Here is a 13,185-nt window from a genome sequence, read left to right as displayed (position 1 = left end):
CTGCCAGCGTTCAGGCTGTTACTATGCCAAGGTCTGCCCTCTCTGAATAACCTGCCAAAGCTGAAGAGATTCTTTTCTCTCGTGCCCTAAAAAGATTCCTCTTCTCTGGTGGTAAAGAAGTGTCTGTTCATGCTTTGTGCAGGAATGTGCAGCTTATGGTGAAACTTATTTATCTATAAAGAGCTTAATTTCGAACCTGTTAAGAATTTCTTTTGGACCTGATTTATAAAGATCTGAAGAGCTCAAACTATTCGAAATTAGTTTTTCCTCTCTGTTCTTGCAGAGAAAAATGTATGTACACAGTCTTGACAGTGTTAATAAAACCGAACAGTCATGTGACTATGCTAAAACACACAAAGAGAGGGGTTTTATTAGAGCTTAAGCATACACATTTTCACACATTTTATAAAAATATCCTGAAAAATTACACGAAAAACTTGATCTGACAGAGTATTTGAAGTTTTAGAGGCAACTTTGACATCTATTGTCTGCGATGTGCAATTAACAAGATTTCTGTTTGAGTTTTATTTTTTTTTCCTAAACAATAACTAAACTGGAAATAAAAGAATCATATAAAAGCAGGCTATGATTGAGAGTATGATGGAAGCCCTCCTGCAGGTGATTTGCCCTTTTAATACGCTGTCCTACAGAATGTACCCTGAAGGACTCTGCATGGATTTCGAATGGTTTAAAAGTCTCTAAAGGTTCCTGAAAAGGTCCACATTTCTACGGGTGAGGGGAAAAGGAGGGAAGAAAGAGTAATTTGGCAAGTAAATAAATGGGTACATTGCATTTAATTGCCAGTGTGCCAATTTACACCACAGGGCATCGTCTGCAATATACTTTCAGACTACATTGAGCCATATGTCAAAATTCGACCCCCAGTGTCTTCAGGCAGGGGTTTAGGTGGTAGTATACTAGCAGGAGAGGGGGAGAATGGTCCTCATCATGTTTCATTCCAGGCTCCCTGTGCCCTCTGGCGGTCCTTAGAGCAGGCAATACCCAACTCTTTATTTCTTCCTCAGCTAGTGTCTCTATTAATAGCTTAGTGGCGCTCCAGCTCCCATTGTTATTCCTGCCTGGCTGCATGCTGCGCAAAGGATGTCACATGTTCATCAAACCAGAAATGTTGTGCATCTCCCCTTCCGGGAAATTAACTTTGCGAGAAAGCCTCCTCAAAATCTAAATGTCCTCCTCTACTCCATAACTTTCTGTTTCTCTTTGACCTTTTCTCCGGCCCTCTTTGATCACTAATAAAAGGCATGATCATTGTGGCAACCTCAGTGACATGTAAGTGTGTAACCCTGCTGGAGGCAATCAGGAGTGTGTATTTAAGTCAAAGAGCATATCAGCATATAGATCTTTGCACATCCTGTATGCTTGGACATGTCTCTCCATGAAGAAACATGCTGATTGATTAATCACATCACATACACACACACACACACACACACACACACACACACACACACACACACACACACACACACACACACACACACACACACACACACACACACACACACACACACACAGACACACACACACACACACACTTACACAAAAAAAACTTAAACTTGTGAGTCAGTTGTGTTGAACACCTCAAAGGATTTGGATAAGTAACTGTCATTGAGTCTGCATAATTAAGACATTATGCCATTTGAATTCAAAACCACTCACCCTGGTAATCTTTCCTTTTCCATTTAAGTGAAACTTGTGACAATAACCAATATGGAACATGAGCAGTATGAATTGTTCTGCTATGTAAATATTGCATGTTCTCGGAGTATAGTTAACATTTTTCAGAGTGACAATCAGCACAATATGCCTGGGGTGGTTTTTCTCCACCCTGCTTTTGTCCTTTAAGTATTGCAATTGGTTGGAATGCACTATAGAATGTTATCCTTAAGAAACTCTTAAGCCAAGTAAAAGTCTGTATCCCTACTGCTAACACTTGGAGCTCTCTTACTTTGTGTTTTGAACCATTAAGCTTTCTTGTAAAAACGTCATTGTTCTGAGAATTGTCTTTGATCATTTTAATTTGGAAACACTTTGTGTTACAAAGCTTTATCTCTTTGTGAATAAAGGACTCCTTGTCTATCCTCTTTCTGAAGCTGTAGCTGATATTTTACCCATGTGTAGAATGAGCGATCATCAGTACTTTGATACTGCAATGTGTGAGTGCATTCTACAGGAAGTTTTGAGGAACTGCAACAGGCAGCATTGGGGTTTGATTACAGTAGGGAAAAAACCTTTTGATTTGTAAATCACGTATAGTGATTTTCCACTGCGGGAGCGATGCATAACCTGACATGTAGCTCTTGTGTTGTCTTTCTCTAGGCTGTTATGTGTACTTTATATTTTCTGAAAGGACAGTATCAGAAAGAAATTGCTGTACAAAAGTTAAAAGTTAAATGTTGATCACTTTAAATTATGACAATGTATTGTCAGTAATTATGCTTTATTTCATCAATAATCCCTCTTGTTGTATTTTCCGAGAAAAAAATCTAACGAAATATGTCAATTTTAATACCTCAACTAAAAAATATCAAGGCACTTGAAAATGTGTTTTTTTGTGTTATAGTAACCTAGCATTACTGAGGCTAAAGGGAGTCTTATTAGACGTCTGATAATGTCTTAATCAGAACTTGTAAAGTACCTAGTAACTACATTTCTAAAATAAATCTAGTGAAGTTAAAAGCACATCATTTAGAGGTAGAAGTATGACGTTGCAAAAAGTATGCTTCAAATTTGTACTTGAGTAAAGCATGGCATGGCCCCATAAATAAACAAAACATCAGAAAGAAGAAAATACAATTTATGTTATGTATGTTATTATGATGGGGCTTAAAAGACAATATGATAGATAGCCTATAGTTTTTTTTATTTACGTGGAACATTGCCGTCGGTTATTGTTTGGGCATGATAGCTCGGTTCCAGTGCCAAGACAAAATGAAAGTCACCATAAACATCACAAAAGGCTCTCAGAAAGTAAACAAATTAACACTGGTGGAAGAAGTACTCAGATGTGTTACTTAAGAAAAAAAAGCAATACTACATTCTAAAAGTACTTTGTAAGTAAAAGGCCTGTATTCAAAATGTCACTTAGTAAAGTATTGTTATTAAATATACTTAAAGTACCCAAAGTTAAGGTAATTTTCAGAATCGTAATCTTACTGGGTTACTATTATGATTATGCATGTGTTTTTATCACAGCTGATAAATGTAGAGCTAATTTGAAATACTTTATATACGGCTACTTGATATCTTAAACTATAAATATGTCAATGTTTATTTAATCATTGATTTATATTTTGTATTAGCTAAGAACATAGCTTAAAAAGTAACTAGTAACAAAATTTGTCAAATAAATGTAGTGGCGTAAAAAGTACAATATGGGCTTTTAAAATGTAAGGGAGTAGAATTAGCCTAAACTTAAAATACTCAGGTAAAGTAATCTACAAATACCTCAAAATTGTACTTAAGTACAATACTTGATTAAATGTAGGCTACTGTTACTATCCACCACTGCAAATTAACGTTAAAATATGTTCAGTGAAATGTTATGAAATATCCATATAATAGAGTTCAGTCTAGTGCTTAAACAATATGGTTTATGACATGTTTATGGGAACTTGTGTAGGGGGTAAATTGAGTGAAGTGTTCCGACTGCTGAAGAGAAAGAAGTTATTTCTTTGATGAAGCTGTAGCGCCATCAAGAGGGGAGAAGGTGGTAATAGACGTTGGATCGAAAAATGGGTTTATGGGTCCCTGTTATTTTATTTGACGTTTGAAGTTGCACTTTTACAGTGAGTGAACTGAGGAGCTGACACAATCATGGAGGCTTTATTTGTTTATCTTCACCGTGAGACTGTCTCCAGCTACCGTTAAATAAAAGCAAATTAGCATGCAATGTAAATGGACCTAAAGTATTATCATATTGAATTTGCAGGGAGAAACCCATTTCAGGAAACAACAGGGCAATGATGGACATGGGTAAGATAAATGTGAATATTTAACAATTTTAAATCAAACTTTTTGATAAAATACAAACGTGCAAAAAATCATCCAAAAAAAAGAAAGAATAATTGATGGTTAAAATATATTTGCTTTTTACATCATGAACTGTAATTGTCCAGTTATTACTTTAAGGCAACGTGATGGCTATGGTTGTATAATCCCAGTGAAAAGTATAAAGTGACCACCAACCACGAGTATCAGGAGAGACACATTACTTGACAAACCAAAAAGGCTCACTTCACAAAAAAGAAGAGGAAATTAAAAATATTGACTGGATTTATTCTTGCTTTAACTTTGTTTATTCTTCTCTGGGTCAAGTTTAGAGACGCCACTATCATGAGGCCTCACACACATCGTTATTTTTACAGAAACAGCTACTGTAAACAAACAAACAAAAAAACGCCCATTTACAAATCAAATGTAATCGCTCTCCCTCGCTCACGCACAGGCACGCACGGGTGTCAGTGAACAGAACGTTCTAACCGAGGATACAAGTGGCTGCAGAGCTACCAATCAGCCATTTGCACTCAGACTTGACACAAATTCACCTGCGAAAACCTGCGAGTTGAAATCTTGGATTGCTAATCCCAAAAAGTTCTTGAAAACCAACTGTTCTGTAACTGAGCTTTAGAAACACCTAAAGTTAATCTACAGTAATAACTACCAGCTGAAAACATGGCTTCGTCTGGACCCCCTGCTAAGGAGCACCTGCTGAGCCGTGCCACACGGTGGTTCACTGACTTTGTTGATAAGAAATCATTTAATTTCATGCGAAATGTATTTATAAATGTTTAGTTAGTCATTTTTGAGTTAGTTTCAGTACGACATTTGCGTTTAATTACGTGAAATTGTTGAATATTAAGATTGAAACATGATGGAATGTTGGCTTGAAAGTTGGAACAAACAAAATTTGAGGTGCTTAACGTTTTTTAGGTGTAAAATAAAAATATTGGATAGAACCGGGCAGACTTTGTTGGGAAATTTGTAGAATGTCAAACATGTTTTATAGAACCATCCCTTTCCGGTCATACATGGTGTTCTCCGGACTCTTCTATTGGCTGACGTCGTCGGGGGCGGGTCCTCTTATGACGTCACCGTCGCCATCTTGTTAGCGATGTCCTGAAGCTCTCACCTACGATATTCTATTATGCAATCCTTTTGAAGTTTATCAGTTATTAAACACGCAACAGTATTATTGCAGCATCAATGAGTCAGAGGTAGAGGCGGTGTGTTTAGTATGGAACGCCACGCGTCTTTCTCCCTCTACTCATATATACAATACAATATTAGCTACATGCTATCTGAGGCTAAAAACAACATCCGGTAATACTACCGGAATTGGACAAATATGGTCCGTCCAGAAACAGTGAATTATCTGTTAATGTTCCATTTCAATATATTGATTTCTTACAATATGTAGCATGTTCAGTAGCAGAGCATAATTATTGTGTTATTATTACATGTAATTATTCTTGCCTCAGTGAAAAGAGACAAATATGTCATAAAACTAAGTACACTGAAAACATCTCAACCTTATTCCCTTATTGCTTTACATTCCCTGTTACAGGTACTGTGCTCATTAAATTGGAGATACAATTAAAAATGATTTGGCATAATCTACATGGCAGTAGCATTTTGATCATGCTATTTCTTTTTACATATCCTAATAAATAGTAAAATAGTAGCCCCTCACTACTTTTTACAGTTAGCATCGTCAAAATCTGTATGAATTCAAGAATTAACTGCCTAATATGCCACACACCAATTACACAACAGCAGCTTACCCATGTCTAGTCATGCATTATCAAACCACTCTACTATACTGTCATTAATGTATATTTGATACAACTTTTAGAGGGGGCAGTGTTAAGTGGGGGCTTTTTCTACAAACTGATTCCTCGGTCTGTTTCATAAGTTCAGAATGTGACTTTCTTTCAAACACATGTCTTGTTCTTCAGGTGGATCCCTTTGGCCTGTGACCAACGCTCGCCTCGATGCAGCGACTCCTCCCGAGGACTCGGTACTGCCTGAGGTCGATGAGGAAGAGGTCGGCGCTGTTAGGGTGGACGCTGTAGACGGGCTTCAGGAGGCTCAGGCTGAGCCTTGTGGAGGTAATGGAGACAGTGAGCAGCCCCATCCTGCTGCTCCTTCTCCTGTTTATTACCCTGTTCCCTATTCTGTGTCTTATGCTGTTCCCTACCCTTACTATGCTCCTTCGACTTATCCTCATACTTACCCCTACCCTGCTCCTTCTCCATACGCTGCTCCTCATGCTTACCCCTACCCTGCTCCTTCTCCATACGCTGCTCCTCATGCTTACCCCTACGCTGCCCCTTCTCTTTATGCTGCTCCTCATGCTTACCCCTACGCTGCCCCTTCTCCTTACGCTGCTCCTCATGCTTACCCCTACGCTGCCCCTTCTTCTTACGCTGATTCTTATGCTTACCCTCAAGCTGCTGATTGTGCCTACCCTCAGGCTTATGCTCATCCTTCCTATAATGCAAATTCTTTAGACGATATTGATAACTCTGCTTTAGAGGAGTATCTTGAAAGGTACCTGGACATGCAGTCATCTGTGGATGAGGACGAAGAGATCGACATCGTCGAACTCGACAGCCCAGTCTTTGATGTTGAGGACATCGAGCCACTCTACCTTACAGATTACTCAGAGGAGTCCGAAAACGCTGTCGTTCCTGGATCTCTCTCAAGTCCTCATCCCGGCTGCTCCACAAGAAGATGCAGGGAAGACAGCGACGAGGAGGAGGAGTCTGCTGCGAAGAGGTCACGGTGGTTCACGGACTGATTCGGATTGAGTCTCCGATAGATGGGCTGATAATCTTCCTTGATCATCAGTGCCATATCTGCCCATCATCTCTTCAACTTCACAACTGGACCAAATTATTCACCTGGTAGCCTTTGCATCTTGCGGGCGGGTCCAGGCAGCATCTTGCTCCTATTTGATTGAAACCTTTTACATGTCGGGGCTGGCCTTTGCGTCTGGCTGGGCAAGCAAAGCCCCATGAAGCCTTTGCGTCTTGTGGGGCTTCCAACACCCCAGGAAGCGTCTTGCCTTGGATTTTTTTTTTTTTGTGTACTATTTTATTATTTGTTGGTCAATCTTTCTTTCTTTATTTCTGAGGTCAGGCGCTGCCCCAAGTAGCCTTTGCGTCTGGTAGGGCGGGTCCAGGTAGCATCTTGCACTGATTTGATTGACACTTTTCTACATGTCGGGGCTAGCCTTTGCGTCTTGCGGGGCTGCCAACACCCCAGGAAGCCTCTTGGACTGGGGATTTGTGGTGTACCATCTCCTCATGGTTGTTCGCGGTGGATCGTCGTTTCACCTTGAAGCCTTCACTTTGATGGTGGGTTTGCTTGACTCACCCTCATGTCATGTCTTGGAAGCACATGTACGACTCTCTGAAGTCTGCAGTCTGCTGTCTCTTATGGCAAGCCCTTTTAACATTTAATAACTACATTTGACTATCCGGAATTAACATTGTAGATATCAACAAGGTCTTTCTGACTAGTCGTAATTACATTTTGGATAGTTGGAATTGTCATTTAAGATATCTACAACGTCATTTCGCCTAGACAAAACTCCAGTTACAGATATCTGCAACGTCATTTCGCCTAGTCAAAACTCCAGTTATAGTAATCTGCAACGTCATTTCGCCTAGTCAAAACTCCAGTTACAGATATCTGCAACGTCATTTCGCCTAGTTAAAACTTAATTTAAGATATCTGAAAATGAACATGTATATATCTTGAATTAAGGTGAATTAAAGATATCTTGAAATGGAATTATGACTAGTCAGAATCAAATTGTAGATATCTCAAACTGGAATTACAGATATCTACAATTCAGTTGCAGATATCTGTAATTCACATTGTGGATATCTGCAACTGAGTTGTAGATATCTGTAATGAGAAACCCCATACACATGAATGGCAAAAGTGACGTCATTTGTCCTAGGAGGAATGTCTTTGTGGATATCTGAAATGACAATTATGGATAGGAAGAATGTGAATTACAGATATTTGCAACACATATCCAGTCTAGCTATTAAATGTTAAAAGGGCTTGCCATAATCTCTTGCTCTCAAGGTCAATCGAAAGACATCACTTAAACCACAGCACTGAAACAAGAAGAAGCAGGAAAAAGCAACAAAATTAAAGAGAAGACATGGCATATTAACTTCACAGAACACAGGAGCTACATGTCGCAGCTGGCCTTGTGTCTGGCTGGGCAAGTAAAGCCTCAGGTAGCCTTTGCCTCTTGCGGGGTTGCCAACGACCCAGGAAGTGTCTTGGACTGGGGATTTTTGGTGTAAGATCTTCAAATTTTCTTTGGACGGTGGATTGTCGTTTCACCTTGGAGCCTTCACCTTGATGATGGATTTGCTTGACTCACCCTCATGTCATGCCCTCACAGTGAAGTTGACGGTACTGTGGAAGCACCTGGAAGACACTCTGAAGTCTGCAGTCTTCAGTCGGCTGTTTCTTGCTTTCAAGGTTAATCGAAAGACATCACTAAAAACCACTGCAGTGAAACAAGAAGAAGCAGGAAAAGCAACAAAATCAAAGAGAAGACATGGCACTTTACTCTCATAACACCTTTACACGCCAATTTACAGGCAATGCACTGGACACCTTCAAATTACATACCATCCAACATGAGGAAACTTTATTTAACCAAAACAAACTTCGAAAGAAGTCCGATTTAAATTTGCTGTATGTTAGGCATCTCATAAGGATGCCTCCTGAATATTTTCTCTCCACAGGTCAAAATGATCAGAAAATTAAGGGATGGATTGGATAGTTTGAAGTGGAGTTGTACAGTATTGACCCACAGTCAGGGTCTTACCTACAGGAGATTGTGGCCTGCACACCCCCTGTTTGAAGAAGCAGACAGGAGTTACAGCACAACAGCAGAGGAAAGTATTAAGTGTTGCAGCTGCCCCGATACCCAACAGCACATTGCTTTACTTCCGTGCTCAAACTCCTGCCTCCTTCAAAAAAGATTGGGACATGCCAACCTCCGTCTACTGAAAGTAAATAAGTCCAACAGCCCCACTTCAAACAATCCTTCCTTTCCCTTTTTAATATGGCCAAAAAAGGGACAGTAACTTCATCAAATATATTTTAAATATTCAATAGTTCAGAGATGATTGTGTTGCTAACCATCTTTGCCCCTACTTCACTCTTATCATACTCCACCAATTGAGCTGCTGTTCACCGAGGACAAAAAAGATAAGTATGAGCTTCTGTCTTGGAGAGAGGTATCCTGAAATAGTCTATTAGTAAAATCACAGAAAGGAACATCATGCAACCTTCCTCCAAACTGTATACTAAATGTATTTGTTTATATAATATCACTCGTTCAGTAATTCACAGATAGCGCTGCCGTTCAATGTCGAAAAAAAGAGGTAAGTAAGAACTTCTGACAACGTGACTCGGCATTGTCTACAATGGATACATAATATCTGTATGCTTATTCATACTTTTTAAATAAATGAAATCATGTTTTACTAACCATTCCTTACTCTTATCCTACTCCACCGCCTGAGCCGCAAGCGTGAGTACACATGTCTGACGTAAAGTGCACTGCATATGCTACCCCTGTTTGTCTTTATATTACCACTAATATAGGTTTGTCTTTATATGTATTTATTTCATATCCCTGTGTGAATCTGTACTGTTTTCTCTCTTCTCTGTTGCTGCATAAACGCTTGAATTTCCCCACGGGGATTAATAAAGGTACATCTCATCTTATATACTGTATGCAATAAGTGCCATTCACTGTGGACGTCAAGGTAAGTACGGGCTAGAGAAAATAATGCTTTTGTGTTAACCTGGCTCTCCATGTGATTGTCTGTCTTACGCACCATTTTATAAATGCTCTTCTCTTTCATCCTTCACCTAAGCTGCTGGGATTCACTGTGGATGAGAACTGTTGGATTTAATAGTAAGAAAGCAAATGCAATGTTTAGATGTAAACGATCTGCATCCTGTACGCTACCCTCGTTCATACATGTATCACTTTTTATTTGACCGACTATTATGTATATTTCTCTCCTGCACTTCACCCCTGGTCCTGCAAAATTGAGAATGCATGGTACTTGAACTTACAACCAGGAGAAATGCTCGCAGACTGCCTTGTGTCTGGCTGGAAGTAAGCAGGTAGCCTTTGCCTCTGCAGGTTGCCAACGACAGAAGTCTTGACTGTGGGATTTTTGGTGTAAGATCTTCAAATTTTCTTTGGCGGTGGATTGTCGTTTCACCTTGAGCACTTCACTGATGAATGGATTTGCTTGACCAGCCTCATTGTCATGCCTCACAGTGAAGTTGACGGTACTGTGGAAGCACCTGGAAGACATCTGAAGTCTGCAGTCTTCAGTGCTGTTCTTGTTCAAGGTTAATCGAAAGAATACTAAAAAACACTGCAGTGACAACTAAAGAGAGGAAAAGCAACAAAATCAAAGAGAAGACATGCACTTTACTCTATAACACCTTTACACGCAATCTTACAGGCAATGTCACTGGAACTTCAATTACATCTCATCCAACTGGATGGAAACTTTATTTAACCAAAACAGAACTTCGAAAGAAGTCCGATTTAAATTGCTGTATGTTAGGCATCTCATAAGGATGCCTCCTGAATATTTTCTCTCACAGGTCAAAATGATCAGAAAATTAAGGATGGATTGGATAGTTTGAAGTGGAGTTGTACAGTATTGACCCACAGTCAGGGTCTTACCTACAGGAGATTGTGGCCTGCACACCCCCTGTTTGAAGAAGCAGACAGGAGTTACAGCACAACAGCGAGGAAAGTATTAAGTGTTGCAGCTGCCCCGATACCAACAGCACATTGCTTTACTTCCGTGCTCAAACTCCTGCCTCCTTCAAAAAAGATTGGGACATGCCAACCTCCGTCTACTGACTAAGTAATAAGTCAACAGCCCCCTTCAAACAACTCCTTCCTTTCCCTTTTTAATATGGCCAAAAAAGGGACAGTAACTTCATCAATATATTTTAAATATTCAATAGTTCAGAGATGATTGTGTTGCTAACCATCTTTGCCCCTACTTCACTCTTATCATACTCCACCAATTGAGCTGCTGTTCACCGAGGACAAAAAAGATAAGTATGAGCTTCTGTCTTGGAGAGAGGTATCCTGAAATAGTCTATTAGTAAAATCACAGAAAGGAACATCATGCAACCTTCCTCCAAACTGTATACTAAATGTATTTGTTTATATAATATCACTCGTTCAGTAATTCACAGATAGCGCTGCCGTTCAATGTCGAAAAAAAGAGGTAAGTAAGAACTTCTGACAACGTGACTCGGCATTGTCTACAATGGATACATAATATCTGTATGCTTATTCATACTTTTTAAATAAATGAAATCATGTTTTACTAACCATTCCTTACTCTTATCCTACTCCACCGCCTGAGCCGCAAGCGTGAGTACACATGTCTGACGTAAAGTGCACTGCATATGCTACCCCTGTTTGTCTTTATATTACCACTAATATAGGTTTGTCTTTATATGTATTTATTTCATATCCCTGTGTGAATCTGTACTGTTTTCTCTCTTCTCTGTTGCTGCATAAACGCTTGAATTTCCCCACGGGGATTAATAAAGGTACATCTCATCTTATATACTGTATGCAATAAGTGCCATTCACTGTGGACGTCAAGGTAAGTACGGGCTAGAGAAAATAATGCTTTTGTGTTAACCTGGCTCTCCATGTGATTGTCTGTCTTACGCACCATTTTATAAATGCTCTTCTCTTTCATCCTTCACCTAAGCTGCTGGGATTCACTGTGGATGAGAACTGTTGGATTTAATAGTAAGAAAGCAAATGCAATGTTTAGATGTAAACGATCTGCATCCTGTACGCTACCCTCGTTCATACATGTATCACTTTTTATTTGACCGACTATTATGTATATTTCTCTCCTGCACTTCACCTCCTGAGCTCCTGCTGTTCACCGAGCAGTAAAAGGTGAGTGTGAGCTCAGACTGAAATAAAGTGCAGTACATGCAGGGTTACCTTGATGACCCAGGAGAAATGCTCCCATCCGACCTGCAGGACTAGCTAGAGATCAACAATCACAGACATTTCCTACAAGTCTTACTTTGCTTTTTGTAATAATTGAAATTGTGTCTCATTCCATTGAACACATTGCATTCATTTCTCAGACAGAGACTCATTGTTCCTGCTGCAAATCCAGGCTTACCTCTGCAAGAGAGCTGTTTCAGTCTATGTAAGTACCTTAAGATTACAAAAAAAAGCAATAGACACTTAAAGAGTTGCCATAAGCTGAACTGTTACATAATGCAAAGAGAAAACATATTTGTGTTCCTTCTTTCAGAACTCCTCTTGTGTCTCTGGAAGTCCTGGGTCTCCCGAGAGTGGAAACAAACCAATAGACTTCCTCAGAGCGGTTCACTGAGTGCTCCCTGTCCCCCTGATCTCTCAGTTTCACTGTTTTGTTGTTGAATTCAATAAAACACCCAGAAGTCAATCTTTCTGTTGTGATGTTTCAACTTCAGGTGTCATAAAATATGTAGTGGCTAAATGCTGCTAAGTCTGATAAGAACTGAGTATTTTGGATTCTTTCTGAAACCCAGAACAGATATACTTTTTTTGGATCAATTAGTCATTAACCATTTTCAAGCTTTGACATGTGTCCTTGAGTTCTGAGAAACAGTCAAAGATCAGAGAAGTAAAACCACGAGTGAACTATACAAATCTAAATATAAGAATCCATCAAGGGTAACAAAAAATCTAGAAATGTAATTTACACATAAGTTCCAGTATAATAAGGGAACAGCTCCTCACAGGCTGTGGTCTCTTATGATTATATCACAGTTAAGGTTATTTGACCTGACTCAAAGCAGGTCACAGATATGTGCAGAGGTGGGAGAAGTACTCAGATCTTGTATTTGATTAAAAGCAAAAGTACCAGAGTGTAGGAATACTCAGTCACACGTGAAAGTCCTGCATTCAAAATGTTACTCAAGTAAAAGTAAAAAAAGTATTGGCATCAAAATATACTTAAAGCACCAAAGCAAAAGTAGTCATTGTTTGATTGGTCCATTTCAGAATAATATATATGGTATGTTTTACAATTATTGATCATTAAAGTGTTATGA

At 39.3% G+C, this 13,185-nt stretch overlaps 1 long non-coding RNA gene across 1 annotated transcript; it reads left to right on the top strand.

Moving 5' to 3' along the window:
• Positions 1-11,831: 11,831 nt before the first annotated feature.
• LOC134877749 (uncharacterized) lies at positions 11,832-12,499 on the top strand. The gene is made up of 4 exons (XR_010167615.1): positions 11,832-11,875; positions 12,005-12,031; positions 12,229-12,293; positions 12,402-12,499. It is a non-coding gene; the product is annotated as an uncharacterized LOC134877749 (long non-coding RNA).
• Positions 12,500-13,185: the final 686 nt, after the last annotated feature.

The sequence above is a fragment of the Eleginops maclovinus genome, chromosome 2 (genome assembly GCF_036324505.1).
Source record: "Eleginops maclovinus isolate JMC-PN-2008 ecotype Puerto Natales chromosome 2, JC_Emac_rtc_rv5, whole genome shotgun sequence".
Lineage (NCBI taxonomy): Eukaryota > Metazoa > Chordata > Actinopteri > Perciformes > Eleginopidae > Eleginops > Eleginops maclovinus.
This window is presented reverse-complemented; position numbering and strand designations above follow the sequence as displayed.